This window comes from Ovis aries, chromosome 3 (assembly GCF_016772045.2).
Source record: "Ovis aries strain OAR_USU_Benz2616 breed Rambouillet chromosome 3, ARS-UI_Ramb_v3.0, whole genome shotgun sequence".
NCBI classification, from domain to species: Eukaryota; Metazoa; Chordata; class Mammalia; order Artiodactyla; family Bovidae; genus Ovis; species Ovis aries.
The window spans coordinates 44,759,585-44,778,866 of record NC_056056.1 but is presented as its reverse complement, the minus strand read 5'-3'; the positions used below and the strand labels follow the sequence as shown (position 1 = coordinate 44,778,866).

General features: G+C 37.7%; 1 protein-coding gene across 10 annotated transcripts in view; it reads right to left on the bottom strand.

Annotated features, from left to right (window-relative positions):
* Window positions 1–19,282, bottom strand: part of WDPCP (WD repeat containing planar cell polarity effector) — a 727,433-nt gene that overhangs the window by 384,583 nt on the left and 323,568 nt on the right. Inside the window, exon 4 of one of the 10 annotated variants that reach the window (XM_060412062.1) lies at window positions 15,434–15,492. The exons of the other annotated variants lie outside the window; for them this stretch is intronic. The gene's annotated coding sequence lies outside the window, so the exon portion shown is untranslated. The remainder of the gene's footprint in view (window positions 1–15,433; window positions 15,493–19,282) is intronic. 10 annotated transcript variants of the gene reach the window in all.

Here is a 19,282-nt window from a genome sequence, read left to right as displayed (position 1 = left end):
GGCTCTCAAGAAAGCTGCCTTGGTACTGAAGGCAAGGGTGAGGGAGAGCAGGGAAAGGATCCTGTTCCTGAGAAACTATAGCTCAAAGTCAGCCATCACATAGAACTGCAATCCAGATTTTCTTGACCTGGGTATCCAAAATACCTTAAGTTTTGAACTTAGCCCAAAGTGGTTCCAGACAGGTAGTGCACATCAACAGCCAAAACACAGTTTTGCTTGGGGTAATCAATACACACATTCATTCCAGACCCCAAAGACTCCCCAAGTGTAATTTTTCAAATAAAAAGTGACATAATGAAATATGGCATCATGAGCATGAACCAGTAAAAATAGTAGAAACCAGAAACAAATTCAAAGAATTAACATATTAGAATTAGCAGGAACAAATGGGCTTCCCTGATAGCTCAGTTGGTAAAGAATCCACCTGCAACGCAGGAGACTCTGGTTCAAATCCTGGGTCAGGGAAGGTCTGCTGGAGAAGGGACAGGCTACCCACACCAGTATTCCTAGGCTTCACCTGTGGCTCAGCTGGTAAAGAATCCGCCTGCAATGTGGGAAACCTGGGTTTGATCCCTGGGTTGGGAAGATCTCCTGGAGAAGGGAAAGGCTACCCACTCCAGTATTTTGGTCTGGAGAATTCCATGGACTATAGTCCATGGGGTCACAAAGAGTCAGACATGACTGAGCAACTCTCACTTCACTTTACAAATTATAAAGTAACTATGTTCATTATATTTAAGGAAATTAAAAAATCAAGGTTGAAAATACTGTAGCAAACAGTAAACTATTAAAAAAAAAGACTTAGATTTTAGATTGAAATAAATAAAATTCCTAGAAAGAAAAAATAATAATTAAAATTAAAACTCAATGGAAAAAAATTAACAGATTAAAGGACTGGAAGACATGAAAGTATTAGTTTGAAAGTTACTTTAAAATATTTAAGCATAGTTAAAGAAACAGACTGCAAAGTGAGAAGTGCCATGGTATGCCTGATGTTGCTTAATAAGAAGAAATGGGGCAGAGGCAAAATTTGAAGAAATACTAAGAAATTTCCCACACTCACATAAAATAATAACCTACAGACACAAGAAGCTCAACAAATGCAAAACAGGATTTTAAAACAAAGAAATATTCATGTCTAGACACATCACAGTGAAACTGTACAAGGGCAAAGAGAAAGCCAAGATTTCAAAAGTAGTTAGACAGACAGGTTTCAAATAAGCAACACTAAGACATCTCACTTCATTAAACACAAGAGAAACTATGTTCTCTGAAAAGATCTGAGACATAGAAAAGTAAGAAACACAAGTGTGAAACTGTGTATTAAATGCATAATAGCAATTTCTTTTGAGGTTTTAATAAAAACAGGATTGAAATACAATAACATATAAGCCAAGAGGCAAGCAAAAGTATTTAATTGAAAAATTCTAAGGTCCAAAGATGGGGCTCAATAAAGGACAGAAATGGTATGGACCTAAAAGAAGGTATTAAGAAGAGGCGGCAAGAATACACAGAAGAACTACACAAAAAACATCTTCACAACCCAGATAATCACGATGGTTTGATCATTCACCTAGAGCCAGACATCCTGGAATGTGAAGTCAAGTGGGCCTTAGGAAGCATCACTACGGACAAAGCTACTGGAGGGGATGGAATTCCAGTTGAGCTATTTCAAATCCTAAAAGATGATGCTGGAAAAGTGCTGCACTCAATATGCCAGCACATTTGGAAAATTCAGCAGTGGCCAAAGGACTGGAAAAGGTCAGTTTTCATTTCAACCCCAAAGAAAAGCAATGCCAAAGAATGTTCAAACTACCACACAATTGCACTCATCTCACACGTTAGTAAAGTAATGCTCAAAATTCTCCAAGCCAGGCTTCAGCAATATGTGAACCATGAACTTCCAGATGTTCAAGCTGGTTTTAGAAAAGGCAGAGGAACCAGAGATCAAATTGCCAACATCAGCTGGATCATGAAAAAAGCAAGAGAGTTTCAGAAAAACATCTGTTTCTGCTTTATTGACTATACCAAAGCCTTTGACTGTGTGGATCACAATAAACTGTGGAAAATTCTGTGGAAAGAGATGGGAATACCAGACCACCTGACCTGCCTCTTGAGAAATCTGTATGGAGGTCAGGAAGCAACAGTTAGAACTGGACATGGAACAACAGATGTTGCAAATAGGAAAAGGAGGACGTCAAGGCTGTATACTGTCACCCTGCTTATTTAACTTATATGCAGAGTACATCATGAGAAATGCTGGGCTGGAGGAAGCACAAGCTGGAATCAAGATTGCCGGGAGTAATATCAATAATCTCAGATATGCAGATGACACCACCCTTACAGCAGAAAGCTAACAATAACTAAAGAGCCTCTTGATGAAAGTGAAAGAGGAGAGTGAAAAAGTTGACTTAAAGCTCAACATTCAGGAAACTAAGATCATGGCATCTGGTCCCATCACTTCATGGGAAATAGATGGGGAAACAGTGGAAACAGTGGCAGACTTTTTTGGAGGGGGCTCCAAAATCACTGCAGATGGTGACTGCAGCTGTGAAATTAAAAGACACTTACTCCTTGGAAGGAAAGTTATGACCAACCTAGACAGCATATTAAAAAGCAGAGACATTACTTTGCCAACAAAGGTCTGTCTAGTCAAGGCTATGGTTTTTCCAGTAGTCATGTATGGATGTGAGAGGTGGACTATAAAGAAAGCTGAGCACTGAAGAATTGATGCTTTTGAACTGTGGTATTGGAGAAGACTCTTGAGAGTCCCTTGGACTGCAAGAAGATCCAACCAGTTCATCCTAAAAGAAATCAATCCTGAATATTCATTGGAAGGACTGAAGTTGAAGCTGAAACTCCAATACTTTGGCTACCTGATGTGAAGAGCTGACTCATTTGAAAAGACCCTGATGCTAGGAAATATTGAAGGGCAGGAGGAGAAGGGGACAACAGAGGATGAGATGGTTGGATGGCATCACTGACTCAATGGACACAAGTTTGAGTAAACTCCAGGACTGCAGCCTAGCATGCTGCAGTCCATAGGGTTGTAAAGGGTTCAACATGACTGAACAACTGAACTGAACTGAAGGTCCCTATATTGTCTGAAAAGGAAATAGAGGTATTGATTAGCCTTAGATTTTAAAAGTTGGTCTCTCCTCCCCTCAGTCCTACTCCCCTCAAGTGACTCATATTAAGTTACCTCATCTTCTATAATGCTATTTTACAGGTGAAGCAACAAAGGCTTGAGGGAGGCTGCTAGGCTGACCCACAGTTGCTAAACAGATCAGATTCATTAGCACAGCTTTCACTATTCTGATTGCAGCAATCCTTTTATAGTAAACAGTAAGCTCAACTTGTGATATCCCAGGGCCTCCAAATCTTCCCAGTTTACTTTAAGCCAACAATTCCCCAGAAGGGTCTGAAAAAAAAGAAATGAGTATATAACTTCCAAAGTAGTGGAAAGAGAAAATGAGTAATAAAAAAATATATATTAATCCAACAAAAAGAAATCATTTCACACCTATTACAATGGTGAAAATCCAAAAACACTGACAATGCCAAATGTTAATAAGAATGTGAAGCAATATGAACTCTCATTCACCACCTGTAGGAATACAGCCACTCTGAAAGACAGTTTGGCAATTTCTTACAAAATAAAATATACTCTTACAATATAATCCAGCAATCACACTCCTTTGTATCTATCTACTGAAAAGAAATCAAAACCCTTGTCCACACAAAAATCTGCAAACAGATGTTTACAGTAGCTTATTCATAACTGCCAAAACTTGGGAGCTAGCAAGATGTCCTACAGGAGATGGATAAACTGTGGTATATCCAGACAATGGAATATTATTCACCACTAAAAAGAAATGAGCTATCAAGCCATGAAAAGATTCAGAAGCCCCTTAGATGCACATTACTAAATGAAAGAAGCCAATCTTAGAAAGGTTATACACTGTATAGTTCCAACTGTATGACATTTTGGAAAAGACAAAACTATGAAGATAGTTAAAAAATGATCAGTGATTGCCAAGGATTGGGTGGGGGGAGGAATGATTAGGGAAAGCAGAGGATTTTTACAGCAGTGAAACTTCCTCATACTGTAATAGTGAATAGGTATCATAATACATTTGTCAAAACTCATAGAATGTACAATACCAAGAGTGAATCCTAACATAAACTAAGGACTCGGGTAATGATGTGGCAAGGTACGTTAATCAATTGTAACCAACATACCATTTTGGTAGAGGAGGCTGTGGGGAGCGGGTGGATTTGGGTGAGGTGACTAGTAAGTATATGAGAACTTTCTATACTTCCTGCTTAATTTTTCTGTGAATCTAGAAGTACCCTAAAAAAATTAAGTGCATTTTTTAAAAATTCAACCAATGCAAAAGTAGGCAAGAAAGGAGAGGAAAAGAAACATAAACTAAGAAGAACCAATAAAAATCACAAAATAAGATGGTAACCATAAAGATGAAAATATAAACAATTACATCACATGTAAATGGATTATGTGCTTAGTAGGCAGAGATTGTCAGACTGGAAAAAGAAAACTAAAAGCAAACACATGATACTCAAGAGATATATATAAGAATAAACAAAAAATTCAAGATAAGAAGAAAAAGGATTCATCAAGAAAATGCTAACCAAAAGATGCCTGATGCAATATTAATACTAAGCAAAAAAATAAGGTGAAAGGCATTCTAAGAATTGCTACAGTAAAGAGGTTCAATTCATAATCATAGAGGTCAAGCTCACCATGAAAAAATTAACCTACATTGAGTATACATCCAATAATACAACCTTAAAATATCAAAAATTTAACAGAACTAAAAGGAAAAATAAATAAGTCTAATATTTCCTCACTGAAAATCAGAAAAATAGGATATAGATAGTAAAAAATTAATAAACTTGCCTCAGTGAACATACAGAGAGTGCTACACTCCAAAGCTTTTGCAGAATATACACTCTTTTCAAATTAAATTTGGAAATTAAAAAATCAAATGGATCAAAACAAATCTTCAGAAATAATAAGGGGTTTAGATCATACAAAATATATTCTCTAATTAAGCTGGAAATAAAAAACAAAAATAGCATTAAAACAAATATCCATCTGATAGAAATTAAGAAACACTTCTAAATAATAACAAAAAGTTAACAGAAAAAAAACATTAAGTATTTTGAACTAAATAATAATGAAAATGTCCCTTGTGCAAAGCCTCTACCTAAAGAAGTTAAAAACAAAAAGGGCTGAAAGTAGTACTATTCACAGTAGTCAAAATAAAGACACAACCTAAGTGTCCTCAGTAAATGGAAAAGGAAAATGTGGTATACATATACAATGGATTATTATTCAGACTTAAAAAAGGAAAGTCTGCCATTTGTAACACAGATAAACTTGGAAGACATCATGCTAAGTGAAATAAGTCAGACACATGATCTCCCTTATATGTGGAATCTAAAAAACACTCTTAAATAGTAAGAATGGTGGTTACCACCAGAGACTAGAGGATGGGAGAAAGGAGAGATACTGATCAAAGGATACAGACTTTCAGTTGTAAGATGAATAAGTTCTAGGGACCTAATGTACAGCATGGTGACTGTGTGTGTGTGTGTGTGTGTGTGTGTCTGTGTGTGTGTCTGTGTCTGTCTGTTTTCAGTCACTCAGTTGTGTCTCACTCTTTGCAACCCCATGGACTGTAGCTTGCCAAGGCTCCTCTCTCCATGGAATTTTACAGGCAGGAACTGGAGAGGGTAGCCATTTCCAACTCCAGGAGATGTTCCCAACCCAAGGATCAAATTCCCATTTCCTGTGTCTCCTGCAGTGGCAGGCAGATTCTTCACCACTACATCACCATTAACAGCAATGTACTGCATACTTGAGATTTGCTAGGATAGTAGATCTCAAGTGTTTTCAGCAGCACCCCCACCCCCCACCTCCTGCCACAAAAAAAGGTAACTATGGGAAGTGATAGATAACATCAATTAGTTTGACTGTGGCAATCATTTCACAAGATATACATTTATTGAAACAACATGGTGTATACCTTAGATACAATTTTTGTCCAAAATAAATGAATAAAAAAATTTTTAAGAGCTTAAAAGTAAATTCAAAGTAATTTGGAAGAAAAAACAAAAATGGTAGAAATTAATTAATTCAGAAATAAAAACACCATAGAGAAAGTTAAAGTACTTTATATTTCAATAGAAACTAGAAAAAAATCACTAGCATAAAAAATGTTTTAAAACTACATATTCTTACAAACAGCAATTAAAGACAAAAAGATATAAGAACAAATCCATAGTAAATGCTGCTTATCCCCAAGGTTCTGAATTGTTGTTCCAAATGTTAAGGAGGATAGGCTGTTAATTATGCAGGGAGGATGGAGACTTTCAGTTCTTTGTTTCGGCATTATCTCCCACTGATACCCAGTCCCCCAAACCAGCCCTTTCTGGAGCAACTTTTGATTCTCTGTTCTGTCCTAAACATCTTCAAATGCCTTCTCTCCCTTTTTGTCTTCTATAAAACTGGTTTCTCTTACATTCTCCAGTGATGGTCCATTCTCTCTTTTTTTTTTTTTTTTTTTTATTTTGGTCCATTCTCTCTTTATCTCATGCCTTCCTAACAGAACTGTTTCTCTCCCATCTTAAGAAGAAAAACAAAAAACTTTTCTCTACCCTCAGTTACCATCACTTTCCATTTTTAAAACCAACTCTTGAATGAGTTTTCTCCACATCCTCCATTGTGGTCTCACTCTCAACTCCTACACTCTGACTTCTATCTCCACCCTCTATGAAACCTGCTTTCTCTAGAGTCACAGTACCTCCCTGCTCCTAAAGCTAACGGACCTCTTGCAGGCCTTATCTTACTTAAGGTCTCTCCTACTATCTGACACACTCTCCAAATAGCTTACTTCCTAGCTCTCTGACCACTCTTCCTTAAGCATCATTTTTTTTCTGCTTATACCAGAATTCTGACCTGTGTTCTGTTTTCTTCTCACTTTATATACAATCCCTAGGTGATCTTACCTTCTACCATAGTTTACCTTTCCATTTACAAAATTAAATCTCAAGCACATAACCACAGGATGGTTATGCCGTCTCTTCTCCAACTATTCTAATTCCTTAAATGAGAATTTCTGCATATCATGTCGTCAGACATGGACCAAAATTGAAGCCCTCATTACCAAGCAAACCTGTCCATCTTCTTGTGGTTTCAGTTTTAGTAAATGATATTTCCATTCACTTAACTGATCAAGGCAGAAACTTACATATTCTTACATACTGTTCTTGCTGCTCACATCTAATCAATTACTATCCACTAAATTCTACTTTGGGCTTCCCTTGTGGCAATGCAGGAGACCTGGGTTCGATCCCTGGGTTCAGAAGATCCCCTAGAGAAGAGAAAGGCTACCCACTCTAGCATTCTGGCCCGGAGAATTCCATGGACCATAGTCCATGGGGTCGCAAAGAGTCAGGCAGGACTGAGCAACTTTCACTTTCCTTCAAATTCTACTTTATAAATATCTTTCAAAATTATCTTAATCTCTCCTTTAAAATACCAGCATCTATCTTAAGATTTCAAAAACCAACACTTTAAAATTCATTATTTCTTATAAATAATATGAACTTTTTCTACTTTCAAAAGAAAAATTAGGTTAGCTTTCAAATATTTATACATCCACCTGTATACACTTAACTATGTTTAACTACATCCATATGTAAAAAAGGAAAAAAAAACCTCCCTCTACTTCCAACTACTTTCTTCTACTCCCAATTGAATAAATTCATCCATTCTTTCAATTCATTCATTCAATCAAAATTTCTTGAACACCTGAAGTATTCCAGCCACTGTCCTAGGAAATGAAAGACAGGCAGTTTGCCCCCAAAGAATTATACAGATTTCTACACCCACCATTAATTTAGCAGAAAAAAAAAGTTTAGCATAGGAAAGGTCAATCCAAAAGATTCCATTCCTTCAAATGAAAGGATTTTGCGACGTCAGATCAAGGGTGTCCTTAATGTACTGCAAGTGTAAAAGAAAACGTGATCTCACAATTAAAAATAGCCCTATTATTTAGGGCTGTCCTTATTATTTAAGGACAACAGCTAAGTAGAATTCACACTGCCACATGACTTTAACCCAAGTCCCTGTGGGATGCAGAGGCTCAAGCCACAGAACAAAACTTTTCAGGACAACACATGAAATCCGACTCCTTGAAATACCCTTACTACCAGTATCAGCAGGACTGCCACCTATGAGCCCTCAAAACCTAGTCTGCCAGACATCTTGTATTTTCCTCTGAGAGGTCTTCATACTTCAGAATTACCTGGTTCTAAAAGCTAACCTTTCGTATTTTAATTGTCTTCCATCTCAGAAGGGCCCTGTTCAAACAAAGACCCATCCTCATCTTAGCCAGCCAGCTCAAGCAATCAAGTGAGATACATGAATGCACCTTAGCGGCAGGCCTTATAACTACTCAGGGTGCAAGTGAGTCCATGCCTTCCAAAAGGAGTTATAACTAGAATGATTCTCAGCTGAGGAGGTAGAGAGGAATTCAGATTCACCCAAGAGGCTTTGTCAAAATATGCCTTAAAGATTACAGGATGAAATATGCATTTATCATTGGACTCAGCAATCCTCTTCTAAGAATGTCAAAAATACAAAAAAGACCTATGCCCAATACAATTCACTGCAGCACTATTTTAACAGCAAAATAATAGAAACAACTCAAATGTCCATCAATATACAACTGGCTGAATAAACTATGGCACAACTACACAATGGAGTTCTATAAAGCTATTAAAAAGAATGGTAAATATCTCTATATACTTGTACAGATTTCCAGAATAGAGTGATTAGTGAAAAAAGCAGAGTATATTGCATCTTGATATTTATCTGAGAAAGAGATACACACACATGAATGATTTTTTTAATGGAAGGATAAACCAAAAAATAATTTTTTAAAAATGGTGAGACAGGCTAAGCTAGAGTGGAAAGAAATGAAAGCTAGATTTCTCTAAATGTATCTCACTTCATAGGTTTGATTTAGAAATCATGCAATGGTTTACAAGATTATAAAATAAAATTAAATAAAAATGAAGGGGAAAAGCTATCCCCTAAAACCAAAAACTAAAGGAAGTTCAGTCACACCAAGAACTACTTCAAATGATTTTAAATACAACAGTTTACTATTCATCCCTAATGGAATATCCAAAGGGAGAGAAATGGGAGGAATACCAAGAAATTAGTTTTTGATAATCATATCACTACTAGTGATATTATACTAAAACCATATCTGTTTAAGTGCAAGATTAAATAATTATGTTGATATCACCTAGAACCAAAATTTTTAATAAAATCAAAGAAAAAATCCTGTATAACTGAATCTGAATCACAATTATTAGTATGAACTTATGTATTTTCTCTGCAAAAGAAATACATATTTACTATCCCTATCCACTAAGAAGGCCCAGACCAATAATGGGTACTTCTGATGCCCAAATTGTGCCTTCTATATACATTTCTCACAAAAACAACAGAGTTCCTTGGAGAAGAGGCAGGTTTCAGACCTAGAATAGGAAATGTATAAGATGAGCTTCATATACCTCGTCATACTGAAAATACAAAGAATCTTTCAAAGATGAGTGGGATTGTATCACAAGGATCCAGGAGGCAATCTGAAGAGACTAACATTTTGGAAAACAGTTGTATTATCATCTGAAACTCAACATCCATATCCAATATGGCCCAGAATTTCTACTTACAGGTATGTGCTATGCTGTGTTTAGTCTCTCAGTCAGGTCCATGTACTGTAGCCTGCCAGGCTCCTCTGTCCACGGGGATTCTCCAGGCAAGAATACTGGAGTGAGTTGCCATGCCCTCCTCCAGGGGATCTTCCCAACCTAGGGACTGAACCCAGGTCTCCCACATTGCAGGTGGATTCTTTACCATCTGAGCCACCAGGGAAGCCCAAGAATACTGGAGTGGGTAGCCTATTCCTTCTCCAGGGGATCTTTCGGACCCAGAAATCAAACAGGGATCTCCTGCATTGTGGGCAGATTCTTTACCAGCTGACCGACTAGGTATACATTTCCCAAAACATGTACAAGAGAAGAAATGTGTAAGAATGTGTACTTGCATGTACTCACTTGATTGCTTCAGAATACCAAAAACCTGGAAGCAAAAACCCAAATGCCTGTCAGCAGGAGAGTAGAGGACAAATCATGCAATACTCAAAAGAGAATACTATACAGCAGCTGAAACCAGTAATGCCCAGTGGCACGCAACAGTATGAATGAACCTTACCAACATAACGTTAGGATGTGGGTAGCTGCCAAAGTTACTGGGGTTTTGGCCCAACATCGAATTTAGAGATGTTCATTACTTTTCAAAAATAATCAATAGTAAAAAGAGGAAAAAAGATGATTCTCATGCTAAAAGTTTTAGATGTAAAAATCTGGTCAGAAACATTATTATAATGAAAATGAATATTGTTCACACCAATCTTAGGTAACATTAAAGAAATTAAGGCCCAAAGTATTTTAAAAGCAAAATGCTGGTATAATGTTTTCGTTCCCTAAAACCAAATACACACATGCGAATTATCTGTTCAAATATATGGCACCCATCTGAAAAAGTAACAAATATTTTTTACAATCTTCTAGATTTCTAGTTTACCTTTTAAAACTAATATCCAATATATTTTCTTTCTTTCTTAATTCTTATCATCCTAGTATACATCTAAGAACGAGCACTTTTCTTTAAAACATTTTATAGACAAGTACTGTACTATATTATCTAAAGAAAATTATAAAAATTTCTTCCAGTGATATCATATTTAATCTGTGAGTATTTGGGCATTTTCAAAGTGAAGAAGGCAGTGGCGGCGGGAAGAGGCCGAGAGGAGACACTCCACGTCCAAGGTCAGTAGCAGCGGTCGTAAGGAGATACCCCATGTCCAAGATAAGCAGCAACGGCTGCACTTTGCTGAAGCAGCCATGAAGAGATACTCCATGTGCAAGGTAAGAGAAACCCCAATAAGACGGTAGGCGCTGAGAGAGGGCATCAGAGGGCAGACAGACTGAATCCACAGTGACGGAAAACTAACCAATCTAATCACAAGGACCACAGCCTTGTCTAACTCAATGAAACCATGAGCCACGCTGTGTAGGGCCATCAAGACAGATGATCATGGTGGAGAGTTTTGACAAAATGTGGTCCACTGGAGAAGGGAACGGCAAACCACTTCAGGATTGGTGCCTTGAGAACCCCATGAACAGTAGGAAAAGGCAAAAAGACAGAACACTGAAAGAGGAACTCCCCAGGTCGGCAGGTGCCCAATAGGCTACTAGAGATCAGTGGAGAAATAACTCCAGAAAGAATGAAGAGATGGAGCCAAAGCAAAAACAACATCCAGTTGTTGGATGTGATTGATGACAGAAGCAAGGTCCGATGCTGTAAAGAGCAATATTGCATAGGAACCTGGGATGTTAGGTCCATGAATCAAGGCAAACTGGAAATGGTCAAAGAGGTGATGGCAAGAGTGAATGTTGACATTCTAGAAATCAGTGAACTAAAACGGACTAGAATGGGTGAATTTAACTCAGATGACCATTATATCTACTACTGTAGGAAAGAATGCCTTAGAAGAAATGGAGTAGCCATCATAGTCAACAAAAGAGTCCAAAATGCAGTACTTGGATGCAATCTCAAAAACAACAGAATGATCTCTGTTCGTTTCCAAGGCAAACCATTCAATATCACAGTAATCCAAGTCTATGCCCCGACCATTAATGCTGAAGAAGCTGAAGCTGAATGATTCTATGAAGACCTACAATACCTTTTAGAACTAACACCCAAAAGAGATGTCCTTTTCATTATAGGAGACTGGATGCAAAAGTAGGAAGTCAAGAAATACCTAAGTAACAGGCAAATTTGGCCTTGGAGTACAGAATGAAGCAGGACAGAAGCTAATAGAGTTTTGCCAAGAGAATGCACTGTCACAGGAAACACCCTCTTCCAACAACACAAGAGAAGACTCTACACATGGACATCACCAGATGGCCAACAAGGAAATCAGATTGATTATATTCTTTGCAGCCAAAGATGGAGAAGCTCTATGCAGTCAGGAAAAACAAGACCTGGAGCTGACTGTGGCTCAGATCATGAACTCCTTATTGCCAAATTCAGATGGAAATTGAAGAAGCAGAGAAAAACACTGGACCATTCAGGTATGACCTCAATCAAGTCCGTTATAATTATACAGCCAAAGTGAGAAACAGATTGAAGGGATTAGATCTGATAGACAGAGTGTTTGATAAACTAAGAACAAAGGTTCGTGACATTGTCCAGGAGACAGGGAGTAAGACCATCCCCAAGAAAAAGAAATGCAAAAAAGCAAAATGGCTCTCAGAGGAGGCCTTACAAATAGCTGTGAAAAGATGAGACTTGAAAAGCAAAGGAGAAAAGGAAAGATATACCCATTTGAATGCAAAGTTCCAAAGAATAGCAAGGAGAGATAAGAAAGCCTTCCCCAAAGATCAGTGCAAAGAAATAGAGGAAAACAGTAGAATGGGAAAGACTAGAGATCTCCTCAAGAAAATTAGAGATACCAAGGGAACATTTCATGCAAAGATGGGCTCAATAAAAGACAAACATGGTATGGACCTAACAGAATAGAAGATATTAAGAAGAGGTGGTAAGAATACACAGAAGAACTGTACAAAAAGATCTTCACAACCTAGATAATCATGATGGTGCGATCACTCACCTAGAGCCAGACATCCTGGAATGTGAAGTCAAGTGGGCGTTGGAAAGCATCACTACTAACAAAGCTAGTGGAGGGGATGGAATTCCAGTTAAGCTATTTCAAATCCTAAAAGATGATGCTGGGAAAGTGCTGCACTCAATATGCCAGCAAGTTTGGAAAACTCAGCAGTGGCCAAAGGACTGGAAAAGGTCAGTTTTCATTCCAATCCCAAAGAAAGGCAATGCCAAAAATGTTCAAACTACTGCATAATTGTACTTATCTCACATGCTATTAAAGTAATGCTCAAAATTCTCCAAGCCAGGCTTCAGCAACACGTGAACCGAGAACTTCCAGATGTTCAAGCTGGTTTTAGAAAAGGCAGAGGAACCAGAGATCAAATTGCCAACATCCGCTGGATCACGGAAAAAGCAAGAGAATTCCAGAAAAACATCTATTTCTGCTTTATTGACTATACCAAAGCCTTTGACTGTGTGGATCACAATAAACTGTGGAAAATTCTGAAAGAGATAGGAATACCAGACTACCTGACCTGCCTCTTGAGACATCTGTATGCAGGTCAGGAAGCAACAGTTAGAACTGGACATGGAACAACAGCCTTGTTACAAATAGGAAAAGGAGGACATCGAGGCTGTATATTATCACCCTGCTTATTTAACTTATATGCAGAGTACATCATGAGACACGCTGGGCTGGAGGAAGCACAAGCTGGAATCAAGATTGCCAGAAGAAATATCAATAACCTCGGACATGCAGATGACATCACCCTTATGGCAGAAAGTGAAGAACTAAAGAGCCTCTTGATGAAAGTGAGAGGACAGTGAAAAAGTTGGCTTAAAGCTCAACATTCAGAAAACTAAGATCATGGCATCTGGTCCCAGCACTTCATGGCAAATAGATGGCGAAACAGTGGAAACAGTGGCTGACTTTATTTTGGGGGGGCTCCAAAATCACTGCAGATGGTGATTGCAGCCATGAAATTAAAAGACACTTACTCCTTGAAAGGAAAGTTATAACCAACAAGCAGAGACATTACTTTGCCAACAAAGGTCTGTCTAGTCAAGGCTATGGTTTTTCCAGTAGTCATCTATGGATGTGAGAGTTGGACTATCAAGAAAGCTGAGCACTGAAGAATTGATGCTTTTGAACTGTGGTATTGGAGAAGACTCTTGAGAGTCCTTTGGACAGCAAGGAGATCCAACCAGTCCTTCCTAAAGGAAATCAGTCCTGAATATTCACTGGTCGGACTGATTTTAAGCTGAAACTCCAATATTTTTGCCCACCTGGTACGAAGAGCTGACTCATCTGAAAAGATCCTGATGCTGGGATATTTGAGGGCAGGAGGAAAAGAGGAAGTCAGAGGATCAGATGGTTGGATGGCATCAGTGACTCAATGGACATGAGTTTGAGTTTGTGATGGACAAGGAGGCCCCGCATGCTGCCGTCCATGTGGTCGCAAAGAGTCGAACATGACTGAGCAACTGAACTAACTAAGTACATTAAAAAGAAATTCAATAACAACAAAAAACAGCTAGATGTTCTTTAGAAGATTATGAGGTATAAATATAGTATGTCCTCATTGGGTGTTTACCAAATTAGTTGAGAAGACAGTATAGACACAAACAATAAAACAAAAATGCAGAGGATTTAATAGGAAATATATGATTAAATGTCAAAGGAAAGGTTTCAATAAACAAGCTATAAAATTTAACATGAGAACTCACTGTAGAACAATAATGTTTAGAAATAACTTCAAGGAAGAAATGGAACTGACAAAATATTTTTCAGGTGAGTAATGAACATTCAGAAAATAGTAGTGAGAAAAATCACATATAATTAGGACCAAAGATTTTTCTTTAGAATAAAATAAATAAGAGTGTGTTCTAGAGATGATTTCTACAAGGTGGTGAAGAGGGAAGTTAGAAAGGCTATCACTAAACTATAGAAGACTGTGAATTCCAAACTAAGAGGTATGAAATGAAATTTAACCTGCTTGGATCTAAGAGCATTGAAATGAAAGCATTCAACAGTCCTCCACTGACACTTGGAGAAAGAAATTAATATTTTAAATGCTTCTGGTTCCCCTAAAACACCAAAGAGAGAAAGGATGGATATAAGAATAAGCTTGATTTAACTTTACCAGCTTTTCCAAACTAATAACAAAATGACAAATGAATACTGTGAACTCTTCAACTTTTAAATTCTATTTATGAAATATGAAACTACTTTTTCTTTTGTTCTCTTCAAAGACTAAGCATTTATTTCAAGGTTGTGGGATGTATTTCCCCCATCTTGGTACATGTCAGAGCCAGTTATTTCTGCAGCTTTGAAGTCACTTCAAGGTCTGTCATTTTGTTAGGTCAGGGGATGAATGCCTGGGGTGTTTTGTCCTTGTGGATGCTAGTTTTCCTTAATGCATCCCTGTTTAGAAATGATTTATATACTGTATAGTGTATTTTAAGATTTAAGAAAAAAAAATCAGAAGTCCTATGTCAACCTTCAATATTTAAGGCATAATTTTCCACTCACCTATTTTGTATAAACACTCAAATTCATTTTTGTATCAGTCTGATCATTTTAAACATTTTTTTTTTTTTTGGCCACATGACAAAGCATGTGGGATCTTAGTTCCCCAACCAAGGATGGATAAAACTCACCCCTACTGAAGCCAAAGTGTGCAGTGTCGTAACCACTGGACCCACAGGGAACTCCCAATCTGATCATTTAAAAAAAAAAAAATTTCTGAGTAAATAGAGCATCCAATGTGAACTTGGTAACTGGTAGTCAATTTAGAAGAGAACTTTTTCTTTCAAAAAAAAACAACGGTACTGTGAAACAACTTTAACAGAAAAGCTGCAGGAAGCACACAAAGACTCTCACACACCTTCAATCCAACAGCCGCATAAAATTTACATTCTTTCAGACACACACATTTTCTCTGAACATTTGAAATTATTAGGCTGGTACCAAAGTAACTGCAGTTTTGGACCGTGAATTTTAAATCATTATAACTAGGCTCAAACACACCTTTATTAATCAAAATAGGAACTATTACAATCAATACATCTTTGCCAATGAGAAATAAACTGGTTTATTCCTGTGGTATAAATAATCCGTGCTTTGGGATTTGATGAACTCTTGGAAAGCATTTTTCTGCCTCCTGCTGGTTGTGAAAGTGTTTGCCCTACAAAAAGTTGTCAACATGCTTGAAGAAATAGTATTTGGTTGGCAAGAGGTCAGGTGAATATGGCAGATGGGGCCAAACTCAGAACCCAATTCCCTCAACTTCTGAAGCATTGGTTGTACGACGTGCAGTCGGGTATTGTCATGGAGAAGAACCGGGCCCTTTCTGTTGACCTGCTGGCTGCAGGCACTGCAGTTTCCAGTGCATCTCATCATTTTGCTGAGCATACTTCTTATATGTAATGGTTTTGCTGGGATTATGAAAGCTGTAGTGGTGACTAGCAGACCACCAAACAGTGACTGTGACCCTTTTCTGGTGCAAGTTTGGCTTGGGAAGTGCTTTGGAGCTTCTTCTCAGTTCAACCACTGCTACTAGACTGTCACTATTTCTAGGCCCTCTCAGAGATCAAAGCCAGGAAAACACTTGTAGGTATACACTCACATACATACATACATACATACATACATACATCCTTACATATAGCCCACAGCTGGTTCACTGATTAAAAGAACAGCGTTTGTAATTGTAGTCTTAAGATCATGCAAAGAAAAAGGTTTTATTGCATTATAACAGTTCTGACATGACCTCACAAAAAACCCTACTGGAGACAGAACAGGTAATGGAAGAGGGCAAGGAAGATGACCTCCCCTCTACTGGCCCACTAGTCTGAGAAAGTGTCATACAAGTCACTTTGCTATATAGCAGAAGGCAATATAACACTACAATTAAATTTCAGCAAAATTAAAATAAATAAATGGCATGCACACAAGCATAACAATGGGTATTATTTGTCTTTTTGAAAAATGGTATAATAGAATAATCACTGCAATGTGGAAATTAAAACATTCTAAAGCATTGCTAAGTAAGATTTATCTTATAGAGTCTTCAAAAAGAAAGGATCAGAAGACACAAAAGGCCACATATTGCAGAATCTCTTTTACATGAAATGTATAAACTGGACAAATCCATGGAGACAAAAAGACTACTTGCCAAGGGCTAGAAGGAGGGAGAAATGAGAAGTGGCTACTAATGTACATAGGATTTCTTTTGGGGCTGATAAAAATGTTCTACATTAGACAGTGGTGATGGCTGCAAACTCTAAGTATATTAAAATCCACTGAATTATATACTTTAAAAGGGTAAATTTTATGGTATGTGGATTATTATCTCTATAAAATAGGGAAGGTCAATAATTCAAGACTTCTTAATGGTACAACAAATGCCAACTTTTGTAGATTCTTGTGTTGCCAAAGTTCCTGAGGCTTTTCTGTACACTGAACACAGTAACTAACACGTGATAAATAATACTGTCACTTAGATGAAAAGGTGCTCCATCAGAAAAGTCAACCTTTCTAGAATATAATTGGTATTTTCAATTTTTCACTTCATTAGCTGACAGAAGTACAGTAATCTTCTCATAGCATTTGAACAGGTAGGCATGCTTTGGAGTTTCACTGTCAGAATTCTATCTCCTGTGGTTTGGGGAATATTTTATTCAGCAAATCTGCAGTGCATATTTTGAGGACTCTATGCCAACATTGTCTCAATTTTATCCACAATCTCTGGACTGCCGGCATCTCCCAGATCTGGGCTTGTTGTAAACTAAGCCCACTGTCCCTAACTTTTTCATCCAGTTGTAAATCAGTGTCTGTGGGAAGCCTCCTTCTTATAACAGGAAGTGAATATTTTTTTACTGTCATTATGAACTTGATCTCAACTAACAAAAGACACCGTTAACTTTTACTTCAAAGCTTGCCATCTTCAATCAAAAGGACTAAAACAAACAAAAAATTATTATTCAAAATTCACAAAGATATGCAATTATAAAATAAATTTGAATAATTAAAATTTCAAAATGATTTATTCCCAAGTCTGTACATTTATAATTTTGAAGTCATTAAAGCTTAAAACTATACCTTTAAGACTTTAGGTATACTCTTTTCTTACATAAAATACCAAACTTAGTCACAGTCATATAGAAAAATTTAGTCATTTAGAATATTCAGAAGACCATAACGAACAAAATAACTTGCACTCCCTAGAGACAGAGATGATTTTCTTCCTCACCCCAAAAAAACAGTTGTTTAGGAGAATATCAAGCACAAACAACAAGGACCAAATTAATGATGACCTAACTGATCAATATTCCAATCCCAAAGAAAAGCGATGCCAAAGAATGTTCAAACTACCGCACAATTGCACTCATCTCACACGCTAGTAAGGAGAAGGCAATGGCACCCCATTCCAGTACTCTTGCCTGGAAAATCCCATGGATGGAGGAGCCTGGCAGGCTGCAGTCCATGGGGTCGCACAGAGTCGGACACCACTGAAGCGACGCAGCAGCAGCAGCAGCAGCACACACTAGTAAAGTGATGCTCAAAATTCTCCAAGCCAGGCTTCAGCAATACGTGAACTGTGAACTTCCAGATGTTCAAGCTGGTTTTAGAAAAGGCAGAGGAACCACAGAAACCACAGAACAAATTGCCAACATCCACTGGATCATCGAAAAAGCAAGAGAGTTCCAGAAAAACATCTATTTCTGCTTTATTAACTATACCAAAACCTTTGACTATGTGGATCACAATAAACTGTGGAAAATTCTGAAAGAGATGGGAATACGAGACCATCTGACCTGCCTCTTGAGAAACATATATACAGGTCGGGAAGCAACAGTTAGAACTGGACATGGAATAGCAGACTGGTTCCAAATAGGAAAAGGAGGACATCAAGGCTATATATTGTCACCCTGCTTATTTAACTTATACACAGAGTACATCATGAGAAATGCTGGGCTGGAGGAAGCACAAGCTGGAATCAAGATTGCCAGGAGAAATATCAATAACCTCAGATGACAGCACCCTTATGGCAGAAAGCTAACAAGAACTAAATAGCCTCTTGATGAAAGTGAAAGAGGAGAGTGAAAAAGTTGGCTTAAAGTTCAACATTCAGAAAACTAAGATCATGGCATCCAGTCCCACCACTTCATGGCAAATAGATGGGGAAACAGTGGAAAGAGTGGCTGACTATTTTTTGGTGCTCCAAAATCATTGCAGATGATGACTGCAGCCATGAAATTAAAAGACGCTTACTCCTTGGAAAGAAAGTATGACCAACCTAGACAGCATATTAAAAAGCAGAGACATTACTTTGCCAACAAAGGTCCATCTAGTCAGGGCTATGGTTTTTCCAGTAATCATCTATGGATGTGAGAGTTGGGCTATAAAGAAAGCTGAGCACTGAAGAATTAATGCTTTTGAACTGTGCTGTTGGAGAAGACTCTCGAGAGTCCCTTGGACTGCAAGGAGATCCAACCAGTCCATCC